The sequence below is a fragment of the Pipistrellus kuhlii genome, unplaced genomic scaffold (assembly GCF_014108245.1).
Source record: "Pipistrellus kuhlii isolate mPipKuh1 unplaced genomic scaffold, mPipKuh1.p scaffold_m20_p_1, whole genome shotgun sequence".
Lineage (NCBI taxonomy): Eukaryota > Metazoa > Chordata > Mammalia > Chiroptera > Vespertilionidae > Pipistrellus > Pipistrellus kuhlii.
The window spans coordinates 35,139,250-35,157,675 of record NW_023425404.1 but is presented as its reverse complement, the minus strand read 5'-3'; the positions used below and the strand labels follow the sequence as shown (position 1 = coordinate 35,157,675).

General features: G+C 44.5%; 1 pseudogene; it reads right to left on the bottom strand.

Annotated features, from left to right (window-relative positions):
• Window positions 1–7,092: 7,092 nt before the first annotated feature.
• On the bottom strand, window positions 7,093–15,443 carry LOC118709500 (annotated as a pseudogene).
• Window positions 15,444–18,426: the final 2,983 nt, after the last annotated feature.

The following is an 18,426-nucleotide window of genomic DNA, read 5'->3' as shown; positions in this document are numbered from 1 at the left end:
TCCCGTGCCTGACAAGGCCCATGCACTGTGCAGGCTTGACAAAGCCAGGTGCAGTTAATATTGCTGGCTGTGTGGTATGGACAAGTGAAGCTTCCCAACAGACCATTCAAGTTGAGTTGCTTCTCTGACCAGAGGCCATCCCTGGCAAGGATCCAGCTTCTTCTTAATCCCTGAGAAAGGGCTGAGGTATATCCCATGACCAGCAGAGCAGGTAGGCAGCCAAGGATTCATAGAGTCCTATGACTCCAGACAACAAACAACCAGAGAACTAGAGAGACTTCCAGAGGAGAGAACCTGCATGGCGAGCCCACTAAGCCAAGCAAGGACATCTCACCTATGGAGCTAATTTCTTTATGCCCACTCTGCTCCTTATCCTTAAAATAAGAGTTTGGGCTCAGTTTTTAATGGAACTAGTTATAACTAGACTATTTATGTATTCTGGAACACTATCTTTCTAGTAACTAGGTAATCCCTTCTGCCATATCTGAGTTCATTCCTCAGGTTCTCCAGGACAGCACTTACTCTAGAGAACCTATAGACCACAGCCCATGGATTCCTCATGCTGAAAGACAGAGAAAGTTGAAGGGAGGGTGGGTGTCAGTGAAATAGAGAAGAGAAAAAAAGCAGAGCCAGAGTGAGTGTAGGGAAGATGGCTGGCAGCTGCCTAGAACAGTGATAAGGAATGAAATGGATGTCCAGCTCTGATGACTCCCCAAACATTTCTCTGCACTGAGGGTCCCGGTTCTCAGCCATGGCTCTTGGGCTCTTGGAGGAGCTCTGAGGTCCAGAAGCTTCTTTAGAGGGCCTATTGATGAAACACTAATCAGCATGAAAACTAAGAATGAAGACTCATTGTCAAGTATGTGGCCACCTCTGCTCTGGCTGTGAACTTGAACCCAGCTTAGTGGGCTCACTTCCCCCATGTGACCAGCACTATGTGGACACTCACTTCCCCTTGTTCCCAAAGCCAAGCCGCTGACTTACTGGCAATCTACCCATTGTCATATTTCTCTGGGGGCATCGCATTGGATTTTCATTGCTCTTATAGGAGCTTCCTGACCTTTTGAGGAAATCACTTAAGAAACTCAACTCCCTGTTTTACGTCACTAGTCTTTCCAGGTTTTGTAACTTTTTGAAACTCGTGTTAAGATGTTACCAATATCAAAATTATTAGTACTGTGTAGAAATGTGGGAAGTGCTTATGGTCCCGTGTTAGTTTTCTTTCAAAGTAGTGTTCAAAATATGGTGTATTTACTCAGTAGTAACCAGGTAAATGTTTTTTGTTGACATGGACAAGAACAAGGATGGAATGTGCAAGAAGGAAGTTATTGTCAGCCAGGTTGGATTAGTGGATAATTTTTTCCTTTACAAATTCCCTCTAAATAAGTTTGTATATAAAAGTCACTTGGCTGAGAGATTTCCCTGTCCTAGCTCAACGCTGGAAGTTCTGTTTCCAGTCTTGGCCAGACATGCTTGGTCCAACATTAAACCTGCTATTGAATCTTCATAAAATCACTGTGTTGTTCTTGCCCCCGGTGGAAGATCAAGGAATTATCTTTTACCTCCCTGTGCCTCCCCTTTTGTATGGACAAAGGCTGCAAGTCAACTCTGTTCCTTTCTTTGCTTTTCTCTGCACTCCTCCCTTTCCGCTAACAGCTAATTTCGTGAGACCAATGCTGGGAGGCTTACTCTTACTACCTCTGCATTGACTTCATTTCTATGAACTGGGCCTGTGTTGACTTGTACTTTCTCTCAGAGGGGTAATGAGCCCAGGGATCCTTCTTATCAGAGACGGGTCTGATGCCTCCATTAAAAACAAACAACTCTAGTTATAAGCATCAATATAGTTTATAATTATGGATTGTGGTGTCCTTCCTAAACAACTTGAAAGAGTTTCCCAAATCCTCACTGGAACACGTGGCAGAGCCACTGTTAAAAACATGGAATGCCTGAGGGGTTTCCTCCAGGGGAAAGTGATTTGGAAGAGATAGCCCAAGTTGTGCCTGAGACCTGCAGAACCTTGGGCATTTAGAAACTCCATCCAAACCCCCGCCCCAAGAGACTTGCCCAAGATTTACCATTTGTTCTCCCCAAAACCTTGCAGTAGTCACTGAACAGAGCCTGTCCTTGCTGCTTTACCTAGTGTCTGCTTTGTTTATCTTTGACATGTTCTGGAATAACTCTGCCAGTTTACTTTCCACCGGATAACCAAAAGAGTTCCTGTTTCCCTACAACCTTGCCAAAATTTGGCATTTGCCAAACTCCTAATATTTGCCAGCCTTGTGGTGAAAAGAGATATCTTGTTTTTGTTTTCATTTTCACTTATCTAGTCCAGCAGGTGTTGCTCAGTGGTTGAGTGTCGACCTATGAACCAGGAGGTCATGGTTTGGTTCCTGGTTAGGGCATATGCCTGGGTTGTGGACTCCATCCCCAGTGGGTATCCTGTCAAAGGCAGTTAATCAATGATTCTCTCCTTCTCTGAAATCAATAAAAATATATTTAAAATTTTTTTCATTTATCTCATAACTAGTGGAATTGGGCAAAACTAGTGGATTTTCTTGCATGAATTGCATATTTATATTCTTTGCCCATTTTTCTATTGGGTTCTCTATCTTTTTCTGGTTGATTTGTAGCACTTTTTTTTATATGTCCTGGGTAATAATCCCTTGCTGGTTTTAGAAGTTCCCAATGTTTTTCCTCAGTCCAGCACCTGTCAGTTAATTTTTAAAATGATATCTATCATTACTAAATTATCATTAATTTTTCATAGTTAAATCCATCAACTTTTTGACCCATGTGTATATTTGTTAGGTCTTGTTTTAAAAAAAATCCAATTCAAATTTTAAGATCATACATATATTCTCCTATGTACCTTTCTATTTATTTGTCTTGAGGGATTACATTTCACATTCATATATTTAGTGCATCTGAAGTTCACCTTTGTTTATGATGTTAGGTATCCAACTTAATTTTTCTTCATGTAGTGAGCTAGTTTGCCCTGCACTATCTCCTAAGTAGTCCAGCCTCATCCCATTGATTTGTGGTGACTTCTTTTTAATACACTCACATCCAAATGCATCAACATACACATATACGATTCTGAGTACTTTCTGATCCTTCATCAGTGTGCATGTTTCTGCATCAGCATCATAGTGTTTTAATATGTAACACAGGAATATAGTGGGGCAAGTCCTTCCTCTGTGCTCTTTTTTTCAAAATTGACATTACTGTATAAGGTTAAGGTGTAGCAAATGATTATTACATAATTGTGAGATGATTACAATAAGTTTAGCTAACATCCATCATCTCTTATAGATACAAAAAAAGAGAACAATATTATTTTCCTTGTGATGAAATTCTTAGGATCAACTCTCTTAACAGCTTTCATATATACCATATATCAGTGTTAGCTATAAGTCACTATCTTGTACATTACATCCCCAGAAGTTATTTATCTTCTAAGTGGACATTTGTACTTTCTGACCACCTTTATCTAATTCCCTCTCCCCTACCTCTTTCATATAAATTTCTGAAGACATCTTTTCATTCCATCAAAAAAATTGTTGGGTGTGTATTGAAATTTCCTTGAATTTTTATATTAACTTTGGGGAGGATAGATATCTTTACATATTAAGGAGTCTTGTCCACCAATATGGCATATCTTTTGCCAATTCAACTCAATTCATATTATATCTTATAATAGTTTTACATTTTTCTCCAAAACTTTATTTTGAACTTCTTGTTAATTTTTAGGTACTTTGTAGTTTTGTTGCTCTTTTGAAACATCTTATTGTCTATTATATTTTCTGATTGAATATTGCTGAAGTACAAGAATGCTATTTTTTGTAAGTGCATCTTATTCCTGACAGCCTTGACAACCATAAATTGATTATATACATAGAGCACCTCACAGAATTAATAGAAAAACCATTCTAAAGGTTTTTCTATTAATTCTGTGAGGTGCTCTATGTATATAATCAGATTATGTATATAACCATATGTAAATAATGTCAGTTTTGTTGTCACTTCCTTTCAAATACTTATACCTATTATTTCCTTTTTCTGTATTATCACATTGGCCATAACCTCCAGTACTCTGTTGAGTAGGGCATTTCTGTTTTTAGAGGAAATGTGAATCTATCTGCACCTGCTATCTCTTTCCCATCACCAGGGGTGAAGCCTGCCCTAATGTAGCCAGAAGCTCTGTTTCCTGCCGATGTAGGAATGGTGATTCTGTTTTACTCTAACTCCACTCTAAACTGTAATCTGTCCATGAAAATGTGGGGGAGAAAAGAGCCCCAGATAAAATTTTCTCTTACTCTGGCACCTTTCCTCTTCACCCTATTGACTGTAGTCACATGCACCCAAACCCTTTGCTGGGACCCAACACTTTGCTGTTCCTTTAGAAGCTTCTCACAGTTATTATATTGGATACCCAGACCTACCAGCTGCCTCATTTCTGAACACTCACAGGGCTGTGAGACAGCCAGTAGCTTAAAATGGGTTGCCATTTTGTCAGGATCCAGAGGACAGAGTGACATTTCTAAAATAATTATAATCACAAGAATACTTTAATCATAGACTCTTGGAGGCCCTCAGTATAGCCTCTTTATTTTTATTTCTTTTACTCCTTACCCGAGGATATGTTTTTCTTTGGTTCTAGAAAGAGCGGAAGGGAGAAGGAGAAGGAGAGAGAAAGGAGCATCGATGTAAGAGAGAAGCATCAATCCGTTGTCTCCTCCATTTGCCCCGACCAGAGATTGAATCTATGTCCCTTATGTGCACAAGACAATCCTCCAACCAACTGAGCTACCTGGCTAGTGCATATAAACTCTTTAATAAGAAATTCAGGGACTTAACAAGCTGACCTCACCTCCTTTTCCTTTAACTAAAACATAGCCCACAAATCTCTCTGGGTGATCTTCTCCAGCGCATGTAATGTACTTTAAACTTTTCCTATTTATTATAGAGTTCCCTCTCCATAGTATTCTCTCACCTTTCTCCACGCTGAGAAATTCTACTCATTCTTCAAGGCTCAGAACTAATGTCATCAACATCAAGAGGTCCTCTTGAGTTCATCCCATTGGTGTAAATCGTTCCTTCCCCAAAGTTCCCCATAGCACTGACTTGTGAGGTTTGCCTTATAGTTTGTTGTTAGTTATCTAACTGTCCCATTAGATAGCGACCTCTAGGAGAGCAGGAATTGTGCTTCACTCATCTCTATCTCTGCAATAGTTCTTCACACAGTAAATGCTCAGTAAGTGCTTATTTAATTAATTAAATGGTAGAGATCACAAATTATAGGAAAAGGAAGTAATACTCTTGCCTAATCTTGGTTTCAGGAGGATTGAATGTGAACTTGCAGGGGTGTGGTGATCTTTAGTAATACTTGGCAACATGCAAATAGGAATGAGAACAGACACTGTAAGCTCCTGGACATTCTCTTTATGGTCTGATAAACCCTTAGAGTGTTATAATAAGAGGTATTTGACCTGTGCAATTCTGTGTAACTATTTAGAACAAAATGTACCTGCAAAGTCTAACATACAGGGGCAATGGTGGATGCTAGCATATGGCCAGATATTCCTAGGATTCTGCTCCTGGAAAATGTCCTAGTTGCATTAGGAAGGTTAGGTGGGTATCCCTACACACAGCCCTTGAAATGTACCTATTAATAAGTGAAGATTATGAGACGAATAGAAATTTCTTTTAAAAAATATTACCTTTACTTTTAAAATTTTTATTTTTCAATTATACTTTACACTCAACTTTATTTTATATTTAATAGGAATTTCTAGTAAGTGGAATAGATTATTTATGTTGTGGAAGAGACACACACACAAAAATAAATGAATAAACTAAAGTAAAATTAATACTAATGTTTATAGTCTTCCTTCTTACTGAATGACATAAAGCAGTTTCTTCGGTGTTTTTTCTTTTTGAATCCCTAGGCAATCGATAAATAAAGTATTGTTATCTTTTTGGTGAAAGCAGAGATAAGGAAGCATTAAATTACTTCAGTAGATGATTATAGCAACAACCCTTAATTTGTTCCTACATCCTTGAGTAATACCTTTCACAGTGACTCCAGTCTTGGCCATGTGACTTTTTTTGACCAATGGAAAAGAACAAATATGACATAAGCAGAAAGTTGCAGCCAGTGATCTTTGGTACCCTGAGACCACCATGCTGAGACTACCATGTGAAGCCAGATTATTCTGCTAGAGAATGAGAGATCACATGGAGCAGAGACAAACCATCCCAGCTGAGAACCCCTCGGCCAACCAGTCAATCTCCAGGTATGTGAGTGAGGCCAGACAACCCCACATGAGTCACATACAGACCCTTAGAGATCTGTCACACCAACCTAGATCAGAATAACTGTCCACATGACTCACAAAAGCATGAGAAAAAAATAAATGTTTGTTGTTTTAAGCCACTAAGTTTTGAAGTGGTTTGTGACACAGCAAAACCCCAAGAGAGCCTACTCAGGCTAGGCCAAGATAGAGGTCCTAGTCAACAGGTTCATGTTCAATTGCTGTTATTTTTTCTTCTAGTCAAAGGTGAGGTTGAGATATGCAAAACATAGGATATTGTTTTGCATCTTAAATGTGATTAAACATCTTCTTGAATTCCTCAAGGGCAAAGGCCAAGACTTGGTTTTTCCCAGCTGGCTTAGTACATTGCTTTATTCATAAAGATGAGGGATATTCATTTTTTCTATAAAGGAACAAAAGTTTAGTTCTCATGAGGATGGAAGGTAAAGCAACATGCGGTGTGTATAACTCTCAAAATGTATTCAGGGCACAGCTATTTTTAATTACAAAGGAAATTTTAGACTAACCATCTCTCTTAAGAGAGAACACAGGGAGGAAGGAAAAAGCAGGTCCGTGGCCCAGACCAGAGCCTTGCAAAGCTGCTGAGCTGAACAACCTCACTGAGGCCCATGTAAGCAGATTTCCCCTGAAGTTGTTCAGCGTACAACTTACACAGCCACACCTGAGGCCCCTGACCGGCACACAGTACGTGTTCAATGACTGGCAGGCAGGCGAGTGAGCACGTGTGCATGCATACACATCATGTCTGTGGCATTTAGCAGAGTTTTAACTGGAAAGAAAAAGAAGCCAAACTGGAATGAGGATCCCTGTTTAGTGAGCTCCCCGGGCACACCACTTTGCTTTTGGCGTGACGAAGTGATAAAATTTAAAATAAAATAAAAATGTGGAGATCAGATATAAATTCAAAGAAGAAATCAACATCATAGGATTAAAAAAAATTACATAAAAAATAAAAATTCATTTTGGTTCATGGTGACACCTAGTGGTATATCAGATCCGTGGGTCTTCCTGGGAGTAGTTTATTTTGCACGTTAGAATTGAGGGGTCCTTGGGATAGTGGACCCCTGCCCCCTTCACAGATTAGGTAGTTAAGGTCCGAAGGCCTCACAAGGTCAGTGTGGGTGGGATGTTGTTCCAGAAGTTAGCCCTCCAAATCACACCCCAGTGCTGCTGTCATGGAAACACCCCCTCCCCCCAAATAAATGCCAGAGGTGGTAGGAAACTCCTTCCAAGTCCAAGGTCACTCTTCGCCACTTAAGATAAGTGCCTGTCTCAGCTGCCTGTGCCTTTCCACTGTGTCTTTCTCTCTTCCCATCTCCTTCCCTCAGTTCTTATAATGGTCCTTTTTTTTTTCTTTTTTTCATTCTCTTCCTTTCTCCTTCCCTCTGGCAAGACCTGATGGCTCCTCTTTCTTCTCCCTCTTCCTCTCCATCCCTTCCTTCTCTTCTCTTCTACTTTTTCTTTCCCCTCATGTATTCTCTCCCTCCTTTTTATTCTCCTCAGGGCTCACTGATGCTCCTAAAGCTGTCAGGAACCCCAGATCTGCACTGCCTAGTATGGTAACCACTCACCCAGGTGGCTGTTCAAATTCAAATGAATTAAAACTAAATGGAATTTAAAAAAAAAAAAAGCCAACCCCTATTTCATATAGACACATTGCAACTCCGCAGTAGCAGCAGTGACGACTCTGTTGGACAGCGCAGAGCATGGTCACGTCTGTCAATGAAAATCCTACAGGAAAGCATTAGCCTAGAGCTGAGCTCACCTCCCTCTCCAGTCTTTCACCTTTTCCTCCCCGACACCTCTAAGTGGTAGTTCTTGAGGCGGTCGGCGTTCTGCCCCTTCCCGGCTCTCTCTACTCACTCCAGTGTATTTGGTGGCTTCTGTTCTCTGTATGTTATTATGTAAACTCATTAAGATGTCCTTGCCAAGGGAACACAAAAATATATAATCATGCTAGACAGTTTATTTGGGACAGTCCATGATTCACAGCATCTTGTTTTCCATGATTTGAAACTCATCAAAATATTTTTAAACTCAACACATCAACACATCATTTAAAAAAATTATACCCCAAGCCTTTCTCGTTCTCTCTCTCTCTCTTTTTTTCTTGCTTTTTTTAATCCACGGGTTTCTACCTTTCTACCTTGAGTTAAAATAGCTTTAAAATTAAACAGTACACCTTTTTACTAATGCCTGAAAATATATATTTTTATGTATAGAATCGCTTTGAAATAACACACAGAAAACTGGTTGCAGATTGATGCTTGACTCAGATGGAATGGACATGAACTTTTTGTTTTACAGATTAGTATGTGTGCAACTTTTTAAATTTAGATGAATTCTAAATTACTTTTTTCTCTCTGTTGGAAATGTTATTGGTCCTGGGGAAAGAGAGGGAGGCAGACCCAGCCTCCTGCTGAGGCTGCCACAAGCCCTCACCGAGTCCTGTTGCCGTTGATGGGGAGGTTCATGTTCATGTTCTCGGCATGCCATGGAGGCCGAGAGCAGGGGGAGGGAGTCCAGGCAGCCAGGCCAGGACCTGGAGATTCGGCAGCAGGTTGAACAGGTCGTAGTCCACACAGGACAACTGGTAGCCCACAATGAAGGCCTGGCCTCTGGTTCTGACACAGCAGGGTCTGAGATGCTTCAGGGGCCCCAGCAGTCCCTGCACACAGTCCTCCTTGCCTGCCTGGTAGTTGGTGTAGGTGAGGGTGATGTGTTTGCAGTGGACGACCTTCATGTTCACTCACCACGTGCACCAGGGCTGCCTCCTTCGTGGCCTTCCCACACAGCCCAAGGGGGCCCAGGAGTCATAGGATGGCATTGGACTGAGTGAGGCTTCCGTCCTGAAATTTGGGGAGCTGCCTACATAGACAGGAGGCCTGGAGAGAGCCCCGCAGCCAGGTCTCCTTGGTCACCACTGCCTCCCTCCAGCTCTGGCCCTGGCCAGCCAGCAGCACACACATGGCCTCGCTGTGCCCTAGAATAGGGAAGTAGCCTGTTCACGTAGGGCAGTGTGGTTGCGGTGTAGACAGAGGTGGCAGAGCTCAGTCTGAATTCTAAGTGACTTTTGAAATTAAATGTCACAACCCTGAGAGGATGGAACCAAAGACAGTCTAGGAAGATGAGCTCTCAGAGAAAAGGTAAGCTCTGAATGAGCCTGCAAGGTTTGAGTGATGATGTCTCTTTAAAGAGATGATGCAGGCAGAAGTAACACTGCATTAACTTTATTTTTTAAAATATATACCTTTATTGATTTCCGAAAAAAAGGGAGAGAGAGATAGAAACATCAACTATGAGAGAGAATCCTTGATCAGCTGCCTCCTGCACACCCCACACTGGGGATAGCACTGACAGCCCGGGCATGCGCCCTGACCAGAAATCAAACCGTGACCTCCCGGTTCATAGGCTGTCGCTCAACCACTGAGCCCCACCAGCCCGGCTGCATTAATTTTAGATTTACATCCAATGACAACCTGCCCGGATTCAGATGCCCTCCTGACTGTTGATGGAGGTGCCCATGAGAAAGAGCCTTCCTCTCCCTCCCCCCTGACTAAGGAGCAGTGATTGAGAGGCAGGTCCGTTGGTGCCCGCCTCCAAAGGAATGGAAAATGTTAGCCAAGAGCTATCTTTTCTGCCCAGGGATTCACTCACCGGCCTCTCTCTCAGTGATGTCTTGATGAGTGAAATAAAAGCTACCATTTATCGTCCTTGTCCTCAGCCCTCGCAGGCTGGTCCTGGCTACCACTGATCTTCAAGAAGAAGGGAAGATGGAGCCTGGGATCCCTCCTGACTTCAGAGCTGCTTTCAGCCCAGAGGTACTTCGAAACTTGGGTTTATGTTGCATTTAGAGTAAAGGCCCGTGCTTCTTTAAAAGGGGATGTGGGGACTGGGACAGAACCGTCATCCCTTACGTAACAGTGGTACCGCCAACCTGAGAGAAAGGGAAACCGAGGCAGGGCACAGTACATTCGGTGTGAGCTGGGATTTGCAGTCAGTGCCCTTGCCTTCCCGTAAGACCACAAGGGCATCCGCACCGTATAATCACATGCCCAGACAGAACTGTAGCATCTCTGTGAACATTCATCTAAATAAAGCGCCGCCTGGACCATGCCACCCAGGGGAGTTGGTCTGTGGTTCTTTCCAACTGTGGACGTCTGTGGTGCCAGGCTGGCCCGGGGAGGAATCTGGTTCTCCTAAAGGAACGAAGGGGGCCGCTTAGGCTCCATGGAACACCAGGAGTCTGTGTCTAAGGAGAGGCCCGCTGTGCTGTGTGTCGGGAGGACAAACAGCAGCCATGCCTTCGGCCGAGGACCAGCACTGTCCTTCCTCAGGGGAGACTGGCCAGGGGAGGGGGAAAGCTCGGGATCAGCAACGCCACAAGGGCCCGTTTTGAACAACTCCAGTGTACCCCCGCATTTTATGCAGAGGGAAACTGGGGCCCCAGAAGGCTAGGAGGCCCAGGGACCTTCCTGAGATGATGGAAGGGGGTTACAGTGCTGAGCCTCCCGCCAGCCCCCACCCCCTCCTCCAGCCTGGAGCCCAGAGACCCTGCGCAGAGGCTCTTCCTCTAGCTCACGGCGGGTACAGGCACCTCCGCAGGGTTCGCTCACTGATGTGATTGCTGACACACCAAGGACTTCTCAGTGTGTGTCTGCAGGCCACATTATAAAGGTACGTCTGTGCTGTCTAATACAGTAGCTACTAGCCACACGTGGCTGCCGAGCTCTTGAATCATGGCCAGTGCAAACTAAGGCATGCTATAACTGTGAAGTACACATCAGATTTTGAATACTTGCTCTGAAAAAAATGTGGGGGAAACTATTCAGTAATAGATTATATATTGAAAGGATACTATTTTAGATATATTAGGTTAAAGTGTGTTTTTAAAATTACCCATTTCTTTTTACTTTTTAAGATATGACTGCTAGAACATTTCAAGTGATGTGTGGCTCACACTACATTTCTATGGGATAACACTGAGACACACAGCATAGACTCTGACTTCTGCTTTGTAGTCTAAGGCATCATGTTACAGTGGGGCCATCTGTGTACATAGATGTAATGTACCTGCACTGGGAGGAGGGAGGAGGGAGAGGTAAGCAGGGCAGGTGACTTTCTGCGTGGTCTGAGTGTGAAATGGGACATAAAGTTCCACTCTCCCCCTGAGTGAGCCCAGTTCCCGTACTCGACTCTCGTGAGGTGAGTATCTCACCTTTCCAAGAGCAGAGTCCAGAGTTTTACCACCTACGCCAACATCAATAAACCTCCAAAACCTAACGTTGAGCAAAGAGAGCAGATTGTAGGTGCCTGCAGATGGTTCACTTTACAGAAAATTGTAAAGCTGCAAAGTTATATGTTCAATATGGACATTCACAGGAGCGATCAACTCCAATTAGGGACAGAGGTTCCCTCTGGGGAGGGAGGGAGGGAGGAGAATGTGGTTGGGAGGGGCTTTCATTGCATTTACAATACTCTTTCTCTGGTTAGATGGTGGCGTACGGCTATTTGATATTATTTTCTATCCTTTGTGTAGACTGGACATATCTCATAATGAAAGTGCTTTCATATGCATACTTCTCACACACGGATTAGGAACTGGGAGAGGCAGCATGTATTTTTCATGTATGCGAGTTTTATGTGCCTAATATTGCTATTGCAAATTCTCAGGCTGTCTGCTATTTATCCCCTTCAAAGCCCATTGTACGCTCTATGGTCCAAAGAAAGCAATTGCCTTTAAGGTCTAAGCAACTACTTTTCTTTAAAATGTATATATTGTGGTACAAACCTTATCCTCAATATGTATTCAGTTAGAGAAAACATGTCCTAGGAATAATTGATATGCTCAAGTATCAGGAAACGGCACTGTGATTTTCTTAAGGAGAAAATGACTGATGACCACAGTGACTCAAAAAGCATGGAGTAAAATCAGGCTGAAAAAAGTGTATAAGCTAGTTGTAAAAAGTCTGAGTTACAGGCTGCCTGAAAGGAGACATTGGTATATGCAAGAATTTACCTGCTCCCTCACCATGATCCTGGATAAAACCTTAACTGACCTTCTGAAAATTAGAAAAAGAAAGAAGGAAAAGGATGATTTTATCATCCCGGACAAACAGTTCACGTATGGGTGTTTAGAATGAGTTGCAAGGCATGCTAAGCAAGGTCCTGCTGCTATGGGCTCCTGACCCGGCACTCACAAGCTATTTGACTTTGGGTGGGTCATATAATAGCTCTGAACTGGAAGTTTTTATCTGTAAAATAGAAGCTTTAGGTGATGTGCATAGCGTGACTGACACTCAGTAAAACTTAGAAATAGTTTCTCGACAAAGTCCCGTTATTCTGTTTGAGAGGGATGAGCTTCTGCCATGTGATCACATTTCCCGTCCCCTCACCAGCCGGATGCTTAGGCTCACACCAGACAGACTGATTAGGCACGGCAGCTTCAGGGCCCCCAGGAGGCATGGCAAGGGCCCCAATCTGTAAACATCTTGTTGTCTTAAGAGGCAGAGATGAGTACTTCCCGGGAGCCTCAGGAGATCTCCAAGTATTGCCTGCATTGCTCTATCTATGTTTATCTCCAGGTTGCTAACCCCCCCACCCCCGCCCCCATCCCTCAATTTGTATTCCCACAAGGCAGCCAGGGGTGGGGTTGGGAGCTGTGAGCCAGGCCAGGCCCAGGGGTACACATGAAGTCCTCAAGTCTGCCCCCCCAGCGGGCTGGGGTTCAGACAGACTGTCATGGGTGCCAGTGGAAGGCTCCCAGGGGCACAGATGCTGGGCTCCGATTGGGGTGCACACTGTGGAGTAGAGGAAGCAGGGCAGGTCCTTCTCCCTGGAACCGTGCCACCTCACCACGCAGCTTCTCTTGTCAGTAAGAGACTTGTTGAAGTGCCCTTCGATGGTGCCCCTCCCCTGGAGCTGGACTTCCATCCACTTCCACGTGGGTGGGGGTCATCCCCGTCCGCACAGATCTTGCCATACACATTGAGTTGGACAATATAGACAGCAGTGAACCCTTTGATCTTGTCATTAATCCTGGACTCCTGCCTGGTTGCGAGGGAAAGCCAAGATCCACAAACGGCGCTCAGCATATCCGCGTGCAGGTGGGCCAGCTGAGTGTACTTCACGGCCGCTTTACCTCATTGGGAAGCCACGAGGCACCTCGGTGACAATCACACGAAGCACTGGTGCTTGTCTGGGTTAGCCATGAGCTGTCCCATGCCCTTGGCTGAGAACTCGTGCATGGACTGAGCACATCGCCAGTTGTCCAGAGACCACATTGGTGCTGGCCAGAGCCCGCCACCCCTAGCCCTCCCACCCTCACCTCCCTCCACCGCAGGCTCCCCTACCCCCTCACACAAAGAAGTGCCGGCTTCAGCAGGAGGCTGTAAGGTGCTTTTAAAACATGAATTTCCCTTCCCCTCCTCCCCCCCAAATATTGGGCCCATTTACAATGTCACCAGCAGTAGATGTACCTGTTGTTGTTTTTTGTGGTTTTTTTTCAATCTGCTGATTTCATAGGTATCTGGGATACTTTGTGAAAATAACATAGTTTCCTATTTACCTGAGTGCTTTTTGCAAAGACAAGAGAATAGGGAGAGTAATTTATTGAGTTTTATTTTTAAGCATAATATAATCCTTAGCGGTAGAATAAATATTTATTGACCATTTGCTATGTGCCAGTCAAATTCCAGCCCTAAGATGAGACAAAGAAAAATAAAACAGAGTCCTTGCTTTTGAAGAGTTTCGTGGTCCAGAGGGGACTTAAAGTAGTACACTACAATAATTACATTCAAAGCATAATGCAATAAGGACCACAAACCAATTAGAATGAGGTGAATCGGGGGGTTTTGAAGGAAGGGTAGCATTTACTATAGGGGATGTTTATTACATCATCAACATTCTAATAAAAATAATACCCTAATAAGTACTGATTTTTCTTTCTCCGTGTTCTCTTAGCATCCTTATTCATACATTTATATTTTTATAGTATAACCATAATATAATTCTGTGCTCTCCTAAGCATTAAAGCATTTCCTTTTGCTAAATACTTTTCATCATAATTTCCTTCTGTTAGTGAATGTAATTTCCTTTACAGTACCCTGTTGTGTGATAAATGGGTTATTTCCAGTTTTTTCAAAGTTAAAAATTACAATGTAAGGGATGTCTTTATGCATGTAGCTTATTTCTTCTTCAATAGCCTTTTGTTAGCTCCGAGAAATAAGATTGATGGGGGTGAAAGGGCAAGAACATTTTTCCCTTCCCTGAAATATATTGCTCCATGGTTCCCCCAAAATATTGGACCCATTTACAGTGTCACCAGCAGTAGATGTATGTGTGTGTGTGTGTGTGTGTGTGTTTGGTTTTTCCATCTGCTGATTTCATAGGTATCTGTGATGCCTTATTATTATTTTAACTTACATATTTGATAACTATGTTTCCAATACCTTCCTGGCCGGATCTCTTCGGGTCAGAGGAGCAGGATTTCCACAGGCAGACAGTGGCACTTCGTCCGCCAAGGGAGAGGAGTGCGCATGTGCGGGAACACTCATTTCTGGCTGGGAGGGAAGGGGCACAAAAAAGGGAACTGGTGGAGGTGAGGCCGGAAAGGAAAGTGGAGGCCAGCATGTGCAAAAGTTTGTTTCGAATCCTGTAAGGTTTTTAGTTTAACTTGTGTAATATGCCTCAGAGGAGTGACCGATTGGATTGGCCTGTCTCCCTCTTAACTCTGATGAATTCATGGGCCCAGCCAGCTAACTGCACTTGCCCCTGTCGCCTCTAGCCAAACTTTTGCCCCCTATTGCTTCTTTTCCACCGGGAGCCCGCTGATTCCCACAACTCCTGCTCCACCTGGCTCCTGCCCACCCACCTGCCTCACTCTCTCATCTTCAGTTTCACTCTCCTGCACCCCAACCCCTCCTCTCTCAGGTGCCTTCACTCACTGTCCCTGCGTGCTGGGGTGCAGTGCTGTGGGTGTTTCCCTGAACACATTGGGGCTTCCTCATTGGTTGGCGGTTTTGCAGAGGGTGGCACCACTGAATCCTGGTGGCCACTGATTGGATACTTCCTGAACACGGTGTTCTGCTCTCCTCCCAAAGTCATGCTCTCCACATGGGAGTTTAGCGGATGCTGAGGGTGCAGGCCCCAGGTGCTCGGGGTGGACAAGCACCACTGCCTCCATGCCAGGGTGGTGTGAAATTATGTCTGTGGCAGCCCCATGGGAACAACAAAGTGCCACCCACTGTGCTTTCTTGCCACTGTGCACTGACCACCTGACCCAGCCAGGACCCTGCATCAGTCCCCTCCACCTCTCCCACTCCACCCCCGTCCCACCTCTACCCCTCCTGCCCACCGACCCTGGCCCCTCCAGGATGTGTTCTCTCTGTCTTCCAAGCGGGTTAAAAGCCACCAGGACTGGAAGGGAGGCATCCAGTGTTTCTCCTCCTCTGCGAGGAAAACGCAAAGAAAATGTGGGAAGCCTAAAGCAGAACTATAGACCAAGAGGGGTGTGTAATCCTTTGAGAAAACATGAGGCCTTGGTTCCTGAAAGCTGCAAAGCCCAGGGGGTTGTTTCCACTGATACCTAGCGCTGATAGGCCTTGTGAAGAATCGTATTTCTTCCTGCACATCCCCCAACCGAACTCCTTGTGCTGCTGGAAGAGGCAAAGAGCTGACAAACAGCACAGGCACTTTCCAGACTCAGCCCCATAACCAGAGAGAGGCCTCCAGAAGGCCTGGACCAGGGGACCCAGACTGTGTGACGGAGCCATGCCAGGCTGCGCGTTGCCCCAAGGGCATGGAACACAGTGCGTTTTGTGGAATCTTGGGTGATAGTGCTTGCAGGTATGAAAACCCCAGGTGTGAAATAAACCCAGGCAATGCCCTGGCAGCACCCTCCGACTTTCTATAAGCAGACTCTTTACAGGAAGCCCTTGGTCCCACCCCGTCTGCTGGGTGCCTTTGGGAAATTTCTTCACTAAGCCTCAGTTTCCTCATCTGTGAAACGGGAAGAATAAAACCAATGCTAGGTGTTGTGAGGATTACACGAGTTAATATAGGCAGAGTACTTAGTGCCTGGAGTCAGATACACTGTAAGTGGTAGTTGTGATAATTTGGGTTGGTTTGGCTGGCTGCCTCTGCCTCTGCCTCTCTGGAGGGAACCAGCCTGAGGTTGTTGACCTGGCCCCAAGCCCTGAGAGGAACCACCCTCAGGACCATTCCACCTATCAGATCTGCAGACATCTGTGACTCAACACGGGTCTCCTGCTGCCCACCCATCTGAGAAGCAACTGTGCCTCCGGAGCAGCAGAGGAGAGACAAAACCCCAAGGCCATGGGCCCAAGCCTAACAGCCTCCCCATTGGCTGGGGCTTGGTGGAGGGGATCCCCGGGGCCCTGTGTGGGTGTTTCCCTGAACACATTGGGGCTTCCTCATTGGTTGGCGGTTTTGCAGAGGGTGGCACCACTGAATCCTGGTGGCCACTGATTGGATACTTCCTGAACACGGTGTTCTGCTCTCCTCCCAAAGTCATGCTCTCCACATGGGAGTTTAGCGGATGCTGAGGGTGCAGGCCCCAGGTGCTCGGGGTGGACAAGCACCACTGCCTCCATGCCAGGGTGGTGTGAAATTATGTCTGTGGCAGCCCCATGGGAACAACAAAGTGCCACCCACTGTGCTTTCTTGCCAGAGCCCCGTCCCCTGCAACTTCACTGGCCTTTGAAGATGCTCCTTGGGTAGTGAGTTTTTTATATTTAAGAGGATTACACGGCTCATGGGCATGGTTTTCAGCTCTTCCTTTTTAGACAAAGTGGATTAAATCATATCTTCCTCAGACTGGGGTCTGGCGTGAGCTGTGAAGATGATATCATTCCGATGGGAAGCCTGTCCCCACAGTTACCAGGTGCACACCCCTAAGGGAATTCTGGCATCTTTGAAAAGTAGAAAAACAATTGCTTTGGATCCCGGACTATAGTTTGCTCTCATACGGTGGGAGAGCAAGTCCTAACTTGTCTTAACTTGACACTTAAAAACATCTTCGTATCTGTCTTATCCCACCAGACAGTGTAAGACAAGCGAAGGGAAGGGTGAAGCTTTGAACATTATCTCAGGGACCAGCTGGGGAAAACAGAGAAATCATGCTGGCCTGTGCTTCCCTCCACCAGATGCTGCCTGCCTTCTCAGCGTACAATCACAATAATATAGGGACTTACTATCGCCATTTTTTAAAGCAAACGAATCTCAGTTACTGGAATAATCAATATTTTATCTGATTTTTAAAATGAAAAATAAATTAAGCTTTCAGTCCAGGTTTCTCAATGCCATGGCTTCAGGAATACTGACTATAAGGCCTGGCTCTTGGGAAAGGCAGAACAGTACCAGCGATGTGTCGGTACATGCTGAACTCAGAGCCCGGAATAGTTCTGAGTGAACAAAGCAGAGCTTGGATTTATAAGAATTCGAATTTCCAAGAGAAAAAAATAAGCCCTGTTGTAGAGGAAGATGCCAGGATATTCTGGAACAAAGGCTAGTCAAATGGATCACATTTCAGGGAATAAACCAGGGAAGGTGTCTTCTTCCATTATGGTGATAACACTTAAGCCCCCAGGATAAAGGAGGACAGATATCCAGAAGAAAAGAGAAAAGAAAATACTTACTTGACTGAGTAGTTTAAAACCAAAATGACTAAGAAACACCTTCAACTGTCTGCATTTGCCTGGAATAGACTATTGTCTTGTTATTGTTGTTTATTTATATTTAACCAGGAGGCAAAAATGGGAGCTCAGGATAGTGTTTAAAGTTAAAATACAGGGGCGGGGGAAAAGTTAGGTTTTCTTTTTTAGATACCTAAGGCTGTAGCCTGAAAAATACAATGCCAACAAATGCGTTATTTTGTTTAGTTCTCTCAATCACCCCTACAAGGTTGGTATTATTCTCATTTTACAGATGGGAAAACCAAGACTTGAGAAGTAAAATAACTTAATATTATACATCTTCCAAGCTCTGAGATTTGAACCTAAACTCCAAGGCTGATGCTGTCTTCAGGACTCCCAGTTCCCTCTCAGGTGGGGTTTATTTCAGCATTTCT